Here is a 16,891-nt window from a genome sequence, read left to right as displayed (position 1 = left end):
TTGTTTATTCTAACATCGCAAAGAGTTGGCGGTCAGGTCGACCGAAGTAGAGAGACGGGAGAGCACGTTACTCAACAGAAGAAATCGGAGCCTCTTCTTGGCGTCCGGGGGCAGCTGCTTTTATACTCTCGCAGTTGAGGGCAAGAAGGAACCCCTCTATAGACGAGCACGTGACTGTGCCGCTCGGCCACAATGGGAAGAGAAGGTGGCGCATACGACATGCCGGCGCCGCACGGGCACAAAATGTCTGCCGCTTTGAACGAAGCCCCGGCGTCCGTTGCATCCGCGCCGGCTAAACCGCGCGTCGTAGGCGAAACGTAACAGACCGCCCCGCCGGGGGAAGGAGATCCCGATGGTCAGGGGACTGCATCCGCTGTCCGGAGGGATGTCTCTCGATGATGCTCATAACCGAAGTCGGGCGTCCCTCGACGTTTCTTGAGCGCAGCGCACAGAGAAGGCCTCGTTCTCTCGTTCAGGTTCGCACGGGACACTGCAAAGTGACTTCGGGAGAGTTCACATTTTTGTTCTCGTTCCCGGCAAGCGTTAGAACTACGCTGAAACTCAACCGCTTAGTCAGCAAGCACGGCACAACCCTCACTAAGCCCTCCCAGGCTCTTTCCCCTTCTATACCCCTGCCTAGTTCCTTACAGTAGTCTAGCAGCACTCAGAACGCGTCCACAAATTGGAAAATTGCACTAGAAAGCACATCATCACTTGAAAACACTACACAAAAGCAATATGTTAAAAATCCTGCCTCAGGAAGAAAAACATCAGTAACAAACAATTTTGAGGCTGATTCCTACGTTAGGGGCTTCGACTTAAGCCATCGGCGTTACCGTTGAGACTCCCCTTTTTGTAACGCACCTCAAAGGAATATTGTTGCAAAGCGAGGCTCCAGCGCAGGAGGCGGCCATTTTTGGGAGAGATGGTCTGCAGCCATTGGAGAGGGCAGTGATCCGTCTCAATGATAAACCTTGAGCCGGCTAGATAGCATGACAATTTCTGAACGGCCCACACGAGACACGCACACTCTTTCTCGGTGGCGCTGTACGCCTGCTCACGACTGGTCAGCTTACGACTAGCATACAGGACGGGGTGTTCTACTTCTCCATTTTCCCGTTGGCACAGTACAACGCCCATGCCTCGCTCACTAGCATCGCACTGAACAACGAACCCTTTTGTATAGTCTGGCGATCGTAGCACAGGCTGGCTTGTTAGGGCACTCTTTAGGGCGCTAAAAGCTCTTTCCTTTGTCTCGTCCCATACGACTGTTTGGGGCTCTGTTTTTCTTAGAGCATCCGTCAGGGGAGCCGCGATATCAGAGCACCTGGGGATGTACCTCTGATAGTAGCCGGCGACACCTAAGAACGACCGAATATCGGTCTTCGTGCGCGGTTGCGGGAAGTCTCGCACAGCGGCCACCTTTATTTCAGAGGGGCGGCGACGACCCTGACCAATCACGTGACCGAGGTAGACAACCTCGGCCTGTGCTAACTGGCACTTGGGAGCCTTGACTGTCAAGCCCGCTTCGCGCAGGCGGGTTAATACTGCCCGCAAGTGTGCCATATGCTCAGACAAATATGCGGAGAATATCGCTACGTCGTCTAAATACGGTAAAGCGAATTCTTGCTGTCCCCGCAACACTTTATCCATGAGGCTTGAAAAACAGTATGGCGCGTTCTTCAAACCAAAACTCAACACTTTAGGACGGAATGTTCCCTTTGGTGAAATGAACGCCGCATACCTACTAGCCTCTTCTGTAAGTGGAACCTGCCAATAACCCCTGACAAGATCTAGGGTGGAAATAAACTGAGCGCTACTAACTTTCTCAAGGCGCTCCTCGATGTTAGGGATCGGATAAATTTGATCCTTAGTGATGGAATTAAGCCTGCGGTAGTCGACGCAAGGACGAGGTTCCTTGCCCGGTACCTCAACTAAAATCAAAGGGGAGGTATAATCACCCTCACCTGCCTCAATAACTCCGAGCTGTAGCATTTTCTTTACCTCAGCCTCCATAATATCGCTCTGGCGGGGTGACACCCGATACGCCTTGGATCGTACTGGCTCTGGGGAGGTAAGTTCTATGTCATGAGTAAGGACAGAAGTCCTACCAGGCCTCTCAGAGAACAGACCTTGAAACTCTTGTAAGAGCTGGTGTAGTTCGATTTTCTGCTCAGGCGACAGCGATGCTCTACTGATTAAGTCACTAATGACTTGATCGGTGTCGTCCCTGTTCGTCACTGAGCCTAGTCCCGGAAGCTCGACCGGAAGCTCTTCAGGAACGTTTACCATCATGCACACCACTGCTTCCCTTTGTCTATAAGGTTTGAGCAGATTACAGTGGTAAACTTGCTGTGCTTTCCGCTTTCCTGGCAGACTCACCACGTAGTTGACGTCCGACAGTTTCTGAACAATTCGTGCTGGGCCCTCCCACTGCACGTCTAGTTTGTTGTTTAGCGATGTGCGCAATATCATGACCTCATCGCCCACCTCAAAACGACGTGCCCTGGCGGTCCGATCATAATAAACCTTGGCCCTCTGCTGGGCCTTTGCCATTGCTTCACCTGACAACTCCTGTGCCCTTCTTAAGCGTTCGAGGAGCTTAAGCACGTACTCCACCACGACTGGGTCGTCGCCCCTGCCTTCCCACGATTCTCGAAGCATGCGAAGCGGAGATCGCAGCGAGCGACCGTACACCAGCTCAGCTGGCGAAAACCCCGTAGCCGCATGCGGCGCAGTCCGTAATGCAAACATCACCCCAGGCAGACACAGCTCCCAGTCAGTTTGATGTTAAAAACACAATGCTCTCAACACGCGCTTCATGACGGAGTGGAGCTTCTCAACGGAATTCGACTGTGGGTGGTACACTGAGCTGTGTAACAGCTTTACCCCACACCTTTCGAGAAAAGTTGTCGTCAAAGCGCTAGTAAACACTGTGCCCTGATCAGATTGGATTTCCGCAGGAAAACCAACTCGCGCAAATATGGACAGTAGTGCATTGACTATCTCAACTGAGCTGAGTTCTTTAAGCGGCACTGCTTCAGGGAACTTTGTCGCTGGGCAGATCACAGTCAAAATGTGTCTGTACCCCGTGGCTGTTACCGGCAGAGGTCCCACTGTATCAATAACGAGCCGTCTAAAAGCCTCCGTAATGATAGGTACCAATCTCAACGGCGCTCTCGATTTGTCCCCTGGTTTGCCCACCCGTTGACAGGTGTCACATGACCTCACGAAGTGGTCTGCGTCCCGAAAACACCCTGGCCAATAGTACTCTTGCAAGAGACGGTCCTTAGTTTTCTTAACTCCTAGGTGTCCGGACCACGAACCCCCGTGCGACAAGCGCAACAGATCCTGACGATAGCATTGAGGCACGATCAGCTGATCGAACTCCACTCCCCTGCGGTCTAGATACTTCCGGTACAGGACTCCACCTCTTTCCACAAAACGCGCATTTTTCCTGGCGATACCTTCCTTGACATTGCAGCGCACGTTTTCTAGGCTGCCATCCTTCTTTTGCTCGGCTATCAAAGCCGACCGGCTGACTTTTAGCAACCTATCAAGTCCGTCTGACGTAGGCGCGATGAGCAAATCTGCAGATAGCTCTTCTAACTTTCCCGCATCGGGATTTTCCTCTCCAGTATCTGGTGCCTTTAACGTTACAGACTCAATTTTATTCAGTTCGGGCGTGCTCTGAATATCGGCTTGCTGCGCCTCTGACCCTTTTTCATTGTTTGATAACGTCGGCCCCGCAACTACCGCCTTTGCAGCGAGCTCCCGAACCTTCGATCTGGTTAAGGCCTGAACGCTAGCCTCACCAAACAAAAGCCCCTTCTCGCGCAGGAGGTGATCGGACCTGTTCGAAAATAGGTACGGGTACTGGGGGGGCAGCATAGATGACACTGCCGCCTCCGTCTCAAGCACTCGGAAAGGTCCTTCAATGAGCACTTTTGCTACGGGCAGACACACACTATGAGCTTCCACGGCTTGCTTGATTCATGCGCACTCGCCTGTGAACATATCGGGTTCTACGTAGGAGGGGTGAACTACATCCATCGTAGCTGCGGAATCGCGAAGCACTCGGCACTCTTTCCCGTTCACGAGGAGGTCTCGCATGTAAGGCTCGAGAAGCTTCATGTTCTCGTCAGTGCTGCATATTGACAAAAACACAACTTTTGGTTTTGTTTCCGGACACTGCGCCGAAAAGTGACCCGGCTTCTGGCACGTATAACAAACGCGCGCTTGCCTCGTCTCGAACCGCTTTCTGCGTTCGGCTTCGGCTGCCGCCGTCTCCTTAGGTTCGGTCGCACTGCTTTCACTCGCATCCGCACTACGTGTGTTCCCCTTTGCTCTCATGGGTGTGAACTTCGGCCTCTCAAACTTCGAGCCAAATTCACCCTTTTGACCGTCCTTAGCTCCGCGAGCCCGACGCGTCACAAACTCCTCGCCTAGCTCAGCGGCTTTAGCCACCGTACAAACGTCTGGCCTATCCAAGACCCAGTACCGCACGTTCTCAGGTAACCGACTATAAAACTGTTCCAGCCCGAAGCACTGCAAAGCTTTATCGTGGTCACCAAACGCTTTCTCTTCTTTGAGCCACTCCTGCATGTTTGACATAAGCCTGTACGCAAACTCTGTGTATGACTCACTTCTGCCTTTCTCATTTTCCCGAAACTTCCGACGGAACGCCTCCGCTGACAGCCTGTACTTTTTTAGCTGACTCGATTTCACTTTGTCGAAATCCTCTGCCTCCTCTCTATTCAAGCGAGCGACTACGTCGGCCGCCTCGCCGGGTAACAAAGTGAGCAAGCGCTGTGGCCACGTTTCCCGAGAGAACCCCTGCTTCTCGCACGTTCGCTCGAAGTTAACCAGGAACAAACCAATGTCCTCTCCAAGCTTAAACGGCCGCATCAGGTCAGTCATTTTGAACAATACTCGTTCTCCTGCACCGTGTGCCTGACTTCCATTACGAGCGCGTTCCATCTCTAACTCGAGACGCTTCATTTCCAAAGCGTGTTGACGGTCACGCTCTTGTTGCTCTCGCTCTTTCTGTTCTTTACGTTCACGCTCTTCTCTTTTTGCAGTCTCCCTCTCCTCAATGGTCTCAAGGCATTCCGACAGCTCGTCATCCTCAGCTTCTAACTCAAGAATAGCCCTTAGCAGTTCTGGTTTTCTGAGTTTGTCCGAGACATCCAGACCCAACTCTCTTGCAAGCTCCAGCAATTTCGGTTTGCGCAACGACTTCAAATTCATGGCTGCTCTGAATGCTGCTTTCTCTACTGCCTATTATTGTCTTGCCGCAATCTAACCCGGCAGCAACGACAACCACAATTACCAGCTCTGTTTCTGACACTAACAAAAGCCTGGCAAAACTCAGAAGAAGAAAGTCCCGCACTCACCAAACCTCGCAGCCAAGAATTCAGCGCAGTCGTTCCGCTGCAGGCAACCAGTCATCACACAGGGCTCGTTGCACTGCTCCCGGATGGTCGATGTGCTGCTCAGCATACAGTCAACCGCATATCTTCGCTGCTGGCCTCCGTTGTCGCGATCTCACCGCTGGCAGACAGTTGTTGGAATCGCACCGCTGGCACGAGTTGTTGGGAACTCAGCGCTGACGCCCGTTGTTGCACCTGGGTCGCAAGCCCCAAGGGTAGCGTTGGCCTGGCGGCCTGGGGCACAACTGGAAGCATCCGAAGGTCCCGGCAAAGCATGAGTCGACTGGTAACAACAAAACAACTTGTTTATTCTAACATCGCAAAGAGTTGGCGGTCAGGTCGACCGAAGTAGAGAGACGGGAGAGCACGTTACTCAACAGAAGAAATCGGAGCCTCTTCTTGGCGTCCGGGGGCAGCTGCTTTTATACTCTCGCAGTTGAGGGCAAGAAGGAACCCCTCTATAGACGAGCACGTGACTGTGCCGCTCGGGCAAAATGGGAAGAGAAGGTGGCGCATACGTCGTGCCGGCGCCGCTCGGGCACAAAATGTCTGCCGCTTTGAACGAAGCCCCAGCGTCCGTTGCATCCGCGCCGGCTAAACCGCGCGTCGTAGGCGAAACGTAACACAGCCATTAACCTCTACGTACTGTGTCCTGTGTTGTAAATAAGCATTAATCCAATTAACAAGGTAAGTAGGGACGCCAATACTTTCCAGTTTATAAATAAGTTTACTGTGGGGAACTGTGTCAAATGCCTTGCGGAAATCTAAAATAAGTACATCAATCTGCCCTGATTTATCAAGCACAACAGAAAAATCATGAATTGTTGTAACTGTGTCACAGTGGACATTTCTTTCCGAAAGCCATGTTGTGCAGGTGATAAAATGTTATTTTCAGCAATATCATACAATGAATGACCCACCTTTTAGTTCATGCTTCTGCGGGTTATTCGACACCGTCCTAGCCCAAACATTTTTTTATTTCTGACGCCGCCTTGCGTAGCTCCCATCTCGACGACCTGCTGGGTCGCCCAAATCAGGGCGACCCAGCAGGCCTAAGAAGCGGTGAAGAGGCGAGACCTCGACGTCCCATCGTGGGAGCCCTAGACCCAGCCGACTAAACTGCTGGTTCTCATTAAAGTTAATCTCTCTCTCTCTCTGGCTGCACCGGGGAGAAGTCTTTCGTCAGCTGTGCGCATGTGTTGCTATGCCAGCGCCTGTTCTGACACGCGCAAAGTGATTTTTAATTGCGACTCGGATATTCTTCACTTTTTTTCAGAGTGGAGCTTATCGTCTTGTTGGCCATCACGACCTTCTCATAGGAGCCGGCGGCTATGTGATAATCAGTGGCAAATGGGGTTACCCGAAGTAAGAAAATTTCCGCAGATTTTTAAAGGAAGGTTATTGCTTGAATTTGACGAGTAAATACACATTTATGGCGTGCATTCCTCGTGTATCCTCTTCGTTCAACTGTTTGGGGCCCCGTATCTTAAAAGTGTGATCTAAACGCAGTCACTGATGCTTGCACAGGGCGTATACAATCCAATGATTGAATTTGGAACAGAAGCACATTTTGTTCGATAACTGCGACAGTGCGGGAAGTTTGGCTAGTGAAGAAGCTAACGTAATGAAATAGTAGCAAACATAAAATTAAAGAAGTCATCTAGAGAACAAAAATATACACGCTAGAAAGAATTACTATCTTCTAGAATATTCACGCTATACTTAAAACCGATAGCCAGCCATTCTTATGTTACAGCTCCTTTCGCAGTGCCCGTGCGCACACGTTTGTTATTCTTTTCCTACATCCTCCGCAATTGTCTAGAGTAAAAGAAACTCACGCTGCATACTGAGAACATCACGTAAAATTGTAAAGACATACGCATTTTCACGTGGTAGGGAACGCAGTAGCAAAACTGAATGGCAAAACTAACTCCTTGTGTGGCGTATACCTGTGCCCACAAAAGCAAGCTACACTCGAGGCACAACGATAGCGGCCGCCACAGTCAGCGATCATAGAAATTCTGATCTACCGCTCAAGCTCGTCGCCTCTTATACATGAGTCACCAAACGTTCCAGAGTAATCGCTGGCACCCGTGTCTCCACCAGAAAGTACAACGCAACTCGCGCCTCGCTTATAATCAGATTACACGAGGGAATCAACAGAAAGCGGATAGAATCATTGATAACATTCGAGGAACTTACGATACATGCCAGCGCGTCCTGCGCTGAGTGATAACATTTGTTAGAAGGTGAAAAGCGGTCAGCCGAGGTGCAGTGGTGTTGAGTGGTCGTGCGACGGCGTGTTTGGCAGAATTGCAAGAATGACCGTCAAAGAATCGTGAAACGGAGAAGCGCGGTTTGAACCCCGAACTGTTAAGTGATACCTGCACGATATGGCGAGGCGAGTAGAAGCAATGTTCACTCGTGTTAATGGGAAGCCTGCAGCGGATGTGGACTTGGGGTGAAATGACCAGGGGAGATGCAGAAACTGAAAGAAAGGTATGCAGCTTTCCTTAGAACGTCGTTCCTCTTGTTTGCTGAGTTCGGCAGCGTGTTGCTGTAGTTCCCCGCTCTGCGCAGCGTCGTTCATTTGTTTCTGGCGTGATCTGTATTCACGTCTGCACTCCGGCGCTTCCGTTCTTCTTCACTAAGCGGCTGCGGTCGTCTTGGCGCCATTGCTGTAAATGCGACGGCGCTGCGGCGACACGAACTGCTGCGGAAGGCGGCGCAACGTGAACAAATGAGGCAAGCAAACTACTGCCGGTGGCGTGCCCGGTGCGCTGATGACATACCGATCCGAAGCCATGGTTGCCCAGAGTTCTGGCGCGGGCCTGATTTTATGCGTCACATTACCCGCCGTGGTTGCTCAGTGGCTATGGTGTTGGGCTGCTGAGCACGAGGTGGCGGGATTGAAGCCAGGCCAAAGCTGCCGCATTTCGATGGCGCCGAAATGCGAAAACAACCGTGCACTTAAATTTGGGGGCACGTTAAAAAACACCAGTTGGTCGAAATTTCCGCAGTGCCCCACTACGGCGTGCCTCCTAATCAACAATTGGTTGTGGCACGTAAAACTCCATAATTTATTATTTTTACATGTCACGTGGTCACAGAGACGCGCTCATACGCCACTCTTCGCGCGATCGTCGCAGTCTTCCGCAGGCGGCTGGCTCGGTCTTGAAAGCGATCGTCTTACGCGAAGGAGAGAGGGACGCAGTTTTCTCGTTGGGTAAGCATAAACATGCTTACGCATATAAAGGTGCACGTGTCAGTATTATGCGTAATGCAGCGTCCTCGCATAACAAGCATCACTACATGATACAATTGCGTACGGCTCAGGGAATGTGAACCATGTTCGCGGCCACCGAAGAAACAGGCCAACATTGCCTAGTAGTGACGATCTCACAACTTCTTTATTAACCTCGAACGCGACTACTGCGGCCACTTATATATTGCCCGCAAGGCATGTCGCAGCAGCAACACAAAAAAGGCAGCGCTGCTTGGGGGCGCTGCATTTCAGCAACCTTAACATTGTATCACTCCTCCCCTCTTAAAATATGTGCTGCTGGGAGTACTTGATCACTGGTTTTCGAGTTCTTGTGCTACGACGCAACTTTGGAGTGCAAGGTGCAGCCATGACTAGGTTGTCCACGGCACAGCTACTTCCAGATACGCTTCCTCGCAATTGTTCCTCATGTCGCACGTCGGGTGCAGCTGGGAGATGTATGGCTGGTTGTTTTTCATGAAGCACATCCGGGACGCCTGGAGAATGGATGGGCGGCTGCTCCAGTTGAGGAGAAGCTTCTGCTCCAGCAGGACGAAGTGGCGCTGTCTGTGCAAGGCGCAAGTGGTCATTGTGTCGGCTCCATGTCGAACCGTCTTGACAAAGGACATGGGCCGGCGGTGGATTGACATCCGAAACACTGGCGGTTACCCATGGTGCACCTGTGCGGAAGTTTCTCGCATACAGTTTATCTTCTGGTTGAAGTAATAGAGCCTGCCGTGACCCTCTGTCAGCATTCAACTTCTGTTTCAGTTGTTTTAATAGCGCCGATGCTTGTAGGCTAGGCCACAGGACATCCAGAGGAGTCTTGAACATTCTCCCCATAAGGAGCTCACATGGTGGCCGACCAGTTACTTCATGTGGGGTTGTCCGATTATGAAATAAGAACCTGGAAATCTGTGCTTTGAAGTCGACAGAGCCAGACTTCTTGAGTTTGTTGTTTACGCTCTGTACCACTCGTTCTGCTGCACCGTTGGAGGCAGGGTGATACGGTGGTACAAGCATGCGGCGTATTCTGTTTCGAGTTAAGAACTCAAGGTACTGTGTACTGGTAAACGCAGGGCCATTGTCAGAAACTATTACGTCAGGGAGGCCGTGCTGAACGAATGCAATTCTCAGAGCAGAAATGGTAGCTTCTGCAGATGTGAATGACAGAGGGAAAACTTCTATCCAGTTCGAGAAAACATCCACGATGACTAAGAACATGTGTCCTAGAAATGGTCCCCCAAAATCAATGTGAAGCCGTGACCAGGGTCGCTGCGGAAACGGCCATGGCATCTGTGGGACTGGCTGCGCAGCCCGTTGTTGATCCTTGCACGTGGCGCAGCTTTTTATTTATTTATTTATTTATTTATTTATTTATTTATTTATTTATTTATTTATTTATTTAAAAATACCTTACATGCCTCAAAGTGAGGCATTGAGTAAGGGGGGCAGTACATAGAAAATATACCCGCCATGGTTGCTCAGTGGCTATGGTGTTGGGCTGCTGAGCACGAGGTCGCGGGATCGAATCCCGGCCACGGCGGCCGCATTTCGATGGGGGCGAAATGCGAAAACACCCGTGTGCTTAGATTTAGGTGCACGTTAAAGAACCCCAGGTGGTCAAAATTTCCGGAGTCATCCACTACGGCGTGCCTCATAATCAGAAAGTGGTTTTGGCACGTAAAACCCCAAATATTATTATTATTATTATTACTACATAGAAAATACATAGAATACAAGACATCTATAAAGCGTATCAGTTTACAATCTACAACCAAAGTACAACTGAAATGAAAAAAGAATTAATTAGTTCATGATTCACTAGGGAAAAGAAGAAACATAAAAAAACATAATATAATAACAAGGAATAAATCACACAGATTGTTTTCAGTGAAGTCGTGTAATTAGTAAAAACAGTAATAATGAAAAACAATGACAGAAAAGTTACGGACGCGACATTCCAACGAAACGGTAAACATAGCGACATAACGGTAATAATGTGAAAATAAGCTGTAAAAGATAGTGCAAGTATAGAAAGCATTGTGCGACAAACGTAGAACTTCACTTTTCTTTAGTCATGTATTCAGTGAAGGCATCACGGATTGAATCGTAGTTAGCTTGACTTGCAATGCTGTCCGGGAGCGAATTCCATATTCTGATAGCACGAGGAAGAGCAGAGTAATGGAATGCTTTTGTAGACCCGTAAAGGCGGGCATAGCTGAAATGATTATGAAGCCTATGTGACGTGGAGTAGGGTCGTTTCAAGCATGCGGGTGTTCGAGTGGAGTGAAGGAATTTGTGGAACAGTGATAAAAGGGCAATGTCTCGGCGAGTGCTCAAGGATTGGAATGAAAGCTTAAGTTTTATTTTTGTAACACTAGACTGGTAGCTGTAATCGTTTATGATGAAGCGGCTTGCTCTATTCTGGATCCGTTCTAGCGTTTCAATTAGGTATTTCTGGTAAGGGGACCATATGGGAGATGCATACTCGAGCTTGGGGCGAACTAGAGTTAGATAAGCTAGCTTGCGAACATTTGAAGGAACATTTCTTAAGTTGCGTCGCAAGTACCCCAACGATTGGGAGGCATTAGCTGAAATGGACGTGATATGCTCTGTCCAAGAAAGATTTGATGTGAATAGAACCCCTAGATACTTATATTGTGTAGCTGTTGTAACAGTGTAATTGTTAATATGGTAGGGATACTGTGAGGTTGCCGACTTCCGGGTAAAAGACGTTACTTTGCATTTTGTGGTATTTAAAGTCATTAGCCATTTATTGCACCAGTTATTGATTTGTTGAAGGTCTCGCTGAAGAACGAGGTGATCATCTGAGTTTTTAATTGGGCGATAAATTATGCAGTCGTCGGCGAATATTCTGATGGTGGAGGACAAATTTTGAGGTAAGTCATTAATAAATATTAGAAAAAGCAAGGGACCGAGGACGCTACCCAGTGGTACACCAGAAGAAACGTCTGTTACGGAGGAAGAGTAGTTATTTGCAATAGTAAACTGCTGACGATTACACAGGAAATTTTGGAGCCATGACAAGGTAAGACAGTCTAATTTAAGTGCGGAGTTTAGATATTAGGCGACAATGTGCGACACGGTCGAACGCCTTCGAAAAATCAAGGAACAAGCACTGTTCCCACTGTTCCCACTGCTGGAAATGTCATTGTCTATGTCTGGCCACCAGACATGGCTCCTGGCAATCATTATACTTTATTCAATACCAGGGTGACTGGCGTCAAGTACTCAAAGTACTTGGGCCTGCAGTGATTTGGCCACCACGACTCGTGACCCCCATAGTAGGCAGCCTTCATGAAGAGGTTCTGAGCTTCTTGTGTTGAAAGGGTTCCGCTCTGGCCCAGCTGGGAGGCTCTTTCCTTTCAATACAGGATGCACAACGTGACCCAGAACTGGATCATTCCTGGTGGCGCGCGCCACCACAGCAGGTGAAAGAAGTCGTGAATAGGCCTCCTCCAACATAAAAATTTCGGCAGGCTCAGGCAGTGCGAGGCTGTAGTTAAGTAGTGGCAATCTGCTAAGAGCATCAGTAGGGCCAAGCTCTATCCAGGCTTGTAACAAAGTGCGCACTTGTACGCAGACAGCTTGAGAGCCCACCTGACTAATCTTGGTGATGCTTGCACAGGGACGGGCTTGTTGGCACCCAGCAGTCCGAGGAGTGGCTTGTGGTCAGCGTATGCTTCAAACGGTATACCACACAAGTACTGGTGGAACCGATATACACCAAACACGAGTGCCAGGGCCTCCCTGTCAAGTTGACTGTAATTTAGTTCTGCCTTTGACAAGCTCCGTGAGGCAAAAGCAATGGGATGTTCTCGGCCATCAGCATACTTGTGGGCCAGAACTGCACCTATACCATAAGGTGATGCGTCACAGCTGAGACACATGCCTGTCAGGGCGGAAATGTACGAAAACTGGAGCTGAGGTCACCAGGTGCTTGCAGGCTGTGAATGCGTCTTCCTGATCCTTCGCCCACTCCCATTTCTTTCCATCGCAAAGAAGAGAGTGCAGGGGAGATAGAAGTGCAGGAAGATTAGGCAAAAAATGCCGATAAATATTGACAAGTCCCAAGAAACCCTGAAGTTGTTGACGTACCTTGGCACAGGGGCATGCAGAATGGCAACCACCATGTCGACGTTCGGCGAAAGACCTTCCTTGCTGATGATGTGCCCAAGATACTCCTTTTGTGGCACGAAGAAATGACACTTTTCGAATTTTACCTCGAGGACAGATTCTTGAAGCTTGCGAAGCACAGCACAAACGTTGTTGCAATGCTCAGCATCATTAGCACCTGTGACAAAAATGTCGTCGAAATAGACGGTCGCATGTGGTAGTCCTCTCAGCAAGTTCTCCATCTCACGTTGAAACATTGCAGGAGCTGATTACACTCCAAAAGGCGAGCCGGTGCACTGACACAATCCCATGTGTGTCGAAATTGTGACGTACTCTCTGGAGGCCTCATCAAGAACTACTTGCAGATACGCGTCGCGCAAATCCAATTTGGTGAATTTCTCACTTTCTGCAAGGACAGGTCCTCAATCCTTAAAATTGGATATTTATCCACTGTCGCTACTGGGTTGATGGTGACACTAAAATCTCCACAGATTCTGAAGCGCCCATGATGTTTTACCACAGGAACAATAGGTGCAGCCCACCTTGATGTTTTCACTGAAACAAGGATGGCATCTCTTCTTAATAGTTGTATTTCTTGTGTGACTCCATCTGTCAAGGCATATAGCAGGAGGCGTGGCTTGAAGAACCGGTGTGGGGCATCTAAAGGAACACGAAATGACGCTTTAGCACCTTTGAACGTACCAAGACCTTCTTCGAACACCTCTGCGAAGTCTTGGACTAGGTGTCTGATGTAAGAAAGTGCATGTATATTTACTTCAACACTGAAGAGGCCGATGCCCAGCTCGCGCATCCCGTTGCGTCCTAGCAGAGTAGGTTAACTGTCCCCGGACAAAAAAATGAGTACATCCGCCTCCTTGCCATGAAACTCCACAAGGGGATGAGCCTTGCCTTCAGCTTATGTAAGTTCCCCGGAATAGCTTCGCTTAACACTTGCGACGGCTGCACATTACAAGAAGACAGAAGGCGTAGAATTCGCGGCTTGGCAATGACGGAGACGCTTGTCCCCATGCCCACTTCCATGCGAAGCGGCTTGCCGCAAACGTCAACGGTGACGCTGAAAGGCACAGGTGGTTTGGCGTAGGTAATTTGCCACACGTTGTAGACTTCTGAAGGCGAAACTGTAGCGGCATCTTCATCTTTTACAGTGTGCACGCGAAGGCGGTTGCTTGTCTAATTCGAACTTTCTGCAGGGGACGAACGCTGCTCGTGAAGGCTGCTGCTTCGGGCTTGGCTGTCATTTCGTTTCGTGTTGCAAACTTTTGCCAGACGACCCCGTTTGCGGCAGTAACGGCAGGCGATCTTCACATGCTTGCATTCAGATGCAAGGTGTCCAGCCCCGCAGCGATAGCAGGTGACGGCCTCGGAACCTATGAGAAGCGGTGGGTCGAAAAGGTGCCGTTAGGGTTAGCTTGTGCAATCTCCCCGTCATCCCTTTTTGCTGCTTCCATTGCTAGGGCTGTCTGCGCGGCATCCTGGAAAGTGACGTCCGCTTTTCCAGCAATCTTGTTTGAATGTCTGTGTTGTTCACACCACACACAATACGGTCGCGTATAATGTTTTCTAGATCTCCCCAGAAGTTGGAATGTTCAGAGAGGCTTTTCAGCGATGAATGAACCCGCTGATATATTCGCCTTCCGCGCGAACTCGGGAGTTGAAACGGAAACGCTGCACGGCTGCAGACAGCTTCGGGCAATAGTAGTTTACAAGAACCAAAAGAATCTGTTCGAGGGTTCTGTCACTCGGCTTGTCGGGTTTTACCAAATTGCAAAGTAACGCATACGTCTTCTGCCCGCAACAAGTGATAAATAAGGACGTTTGCTTGTCTTCGGCGACATCATTCGCCGCGAAAAATGCTTTGAGTCTGTCCAAATAGCAGGGTCAGTTGTTTCTTCCTCCCTCGAATGGCTCGAGAGTGCCGAAATTCGGTATGTTGAACGGGCGATCGAGCCGTGCGGGAACGTAGAATCACTTGAAACGCACCAGGCGCGGCATACCTGGGGTCCCTGGACGTAGTGGATGCGTCGCAGCAGAAGCGTTCGAAGTAGAGTTAGCGTCCGGGTAGCGTCTCAGCAATGGGTAGAGTCCGATCAATGAGTTAGGGGTAAAAGGGCAATAGAGGAATTCCTGATGATGCTACAGAACAGGTATTCGGCTGTACCTCGTGAAGAGGACCTTAGTGTGGAAGCAATGAACGACAGCCTTATGGGCATCATTAAGGAGTGTGCAATAGAAGTCGGTGTAACTTCGTTAGACAGGATACCAGTAAGCCATCGCAGGAGACGAAAGATCTGATTAAGAAATGCCAACGTACGAAAGCCTGTAATCCTACAGCTAGAATAGAACTGGCAGAACGTTCCAAATTATTAAGCAAGCGTAAGACAGGTGACATAAGGAAGCATAATGTGGACAGAATAGAACATGCACTCAGTAATGGAGGAAGCCGAAAAGCAGTGATGAAGAAACTAGGAATAGGCAAGAATCAGATGCATGCGCTAAGAGACAAAGCCGGCAATATCATTACTAATATGGATAACGGAGTTCAAGTGGCTGAGGAGTTCTATGGAGATTGATGCAGTACCAGTGGCACCCACGACGATAATAGAAGAGGGAATTGTCCAGAGGGATTTGACATACCACAAGTAACCCCGGAAGAAGTAAAGAAAGCCTTAGGAGCTATGCAAAGGGGGAATGCAGCTGTGGAGGATCAGGTAACAACAGATTTGTTGAAGGATGGTGGGCAGATTGTTATAGAAAAACTGGCCACCCTGTATACGCTATGCATTCATGACCTCGAGCGTACCGGAATCTTGGAAGAACGCCAACATAATCTTAATCCATAAGAAAGGGGACGCCCAAGACTTGAAAAATTATAGACCGATCAGCTTACTGTACGTTGCCAACAAAGTATTTACAAGGGTAATCATAAATAGAATCACGAACATCTTAGGCTTCTGTCAACCAAAGGACCATGCAGGATTTCGTAAAGGCTACTCATAAATAGACCATATTCTCACTATCAATCAGGTGATAGAGAAATGTGCGGAATATAACCAGCCCTTATATATAGATTTCATTGATTACGAGAAAGCGTTTGATTCAGTCGATACCTCAGCAGTCATGGAGGCATTACGGAATCAGGGTGTAGATGAGCCGTATGTAAAAATACTGAAAGATATCTATAGCGGCTCCACAGCCGCCGTAGTCCTCCATAAAGAAAGCAACAAAATCCCAATAAAGAAAGGCGTCAGGCAGGGAGATACGATCTCTCCAATGCTATTCACAGCGTGTTTACAGGAGGTATTCAGAGACCTGGATTGGGAAGAATTGGGGATCAAAGTTAATGGAGAATACCTTAGTAACTTGCGATTTGCTGATGATATTGCTTTGCTTAGTAACTCGCAAGGGACAAATTGCAATGCGTGCTCACTCACCTGGACAGGCAAAGCAGAAAGGAGGGTCTAAAAATTAATCTGTAGAAAACTAAATGTATAACAATCTCGGAAGAGAACAGCAGTTTGCGATAGGTAGCGAGGCACTAGTTGGAATTGGTAAGGGAATGCAGTGCGCGCATTCCAACGCCGCCCTGGGCCACGGCACCGCCACTGCGATCCTACGCTCACCGCTGATGTTTATACAGGTCCTGTTGCTGATTTTCCTGGGCCGGCCATGGTCTGTTTCTTCGATGCAGCCGGTCCCGATGACACCCATGCGTGAATGGCACAACGATACAAGCTCCACCTGGCTCGGCGCACTTTCGTCAACGGACTGCGGCCTATCAATACCGTTTTCGGCCACTTCACCTCTCCTGGATGCTCCGCCACTTCTGGACGCCGCAGATTTTTCCGTCTGGCAACGTGGGACTGAGTCAGCTGAGCGGGCAGTACAAAAGTGCGCGCATTCCAACGCCGCCCTGGGCGACGGCACCGCTACTGCGATCCTATGCTCACCGCTGATGTTTATACAGGTTAGCTACTATGACGCTTATTCCTATCGTGACGATGATGTCTGTCTTTTAGCGGTGTCGTGGCCACCCCAT

This window comes from Dermacentor variabilis, chromosome 8 (assembly GCF_050947875.1).
Source record: "Dermacentor variabilis isolate Ectoservices chromosome 8, ASM5094787v1, whole genome shotgun sequence".
NCBI lineage: Eukaryota > Metazoa > Arthropoda > Arachnida > Ixodida > Ixodidae > Dermacentor > Dermacentor variabilis.
This window is presented reverse-complemented; position numbering follows the sequence as displayed.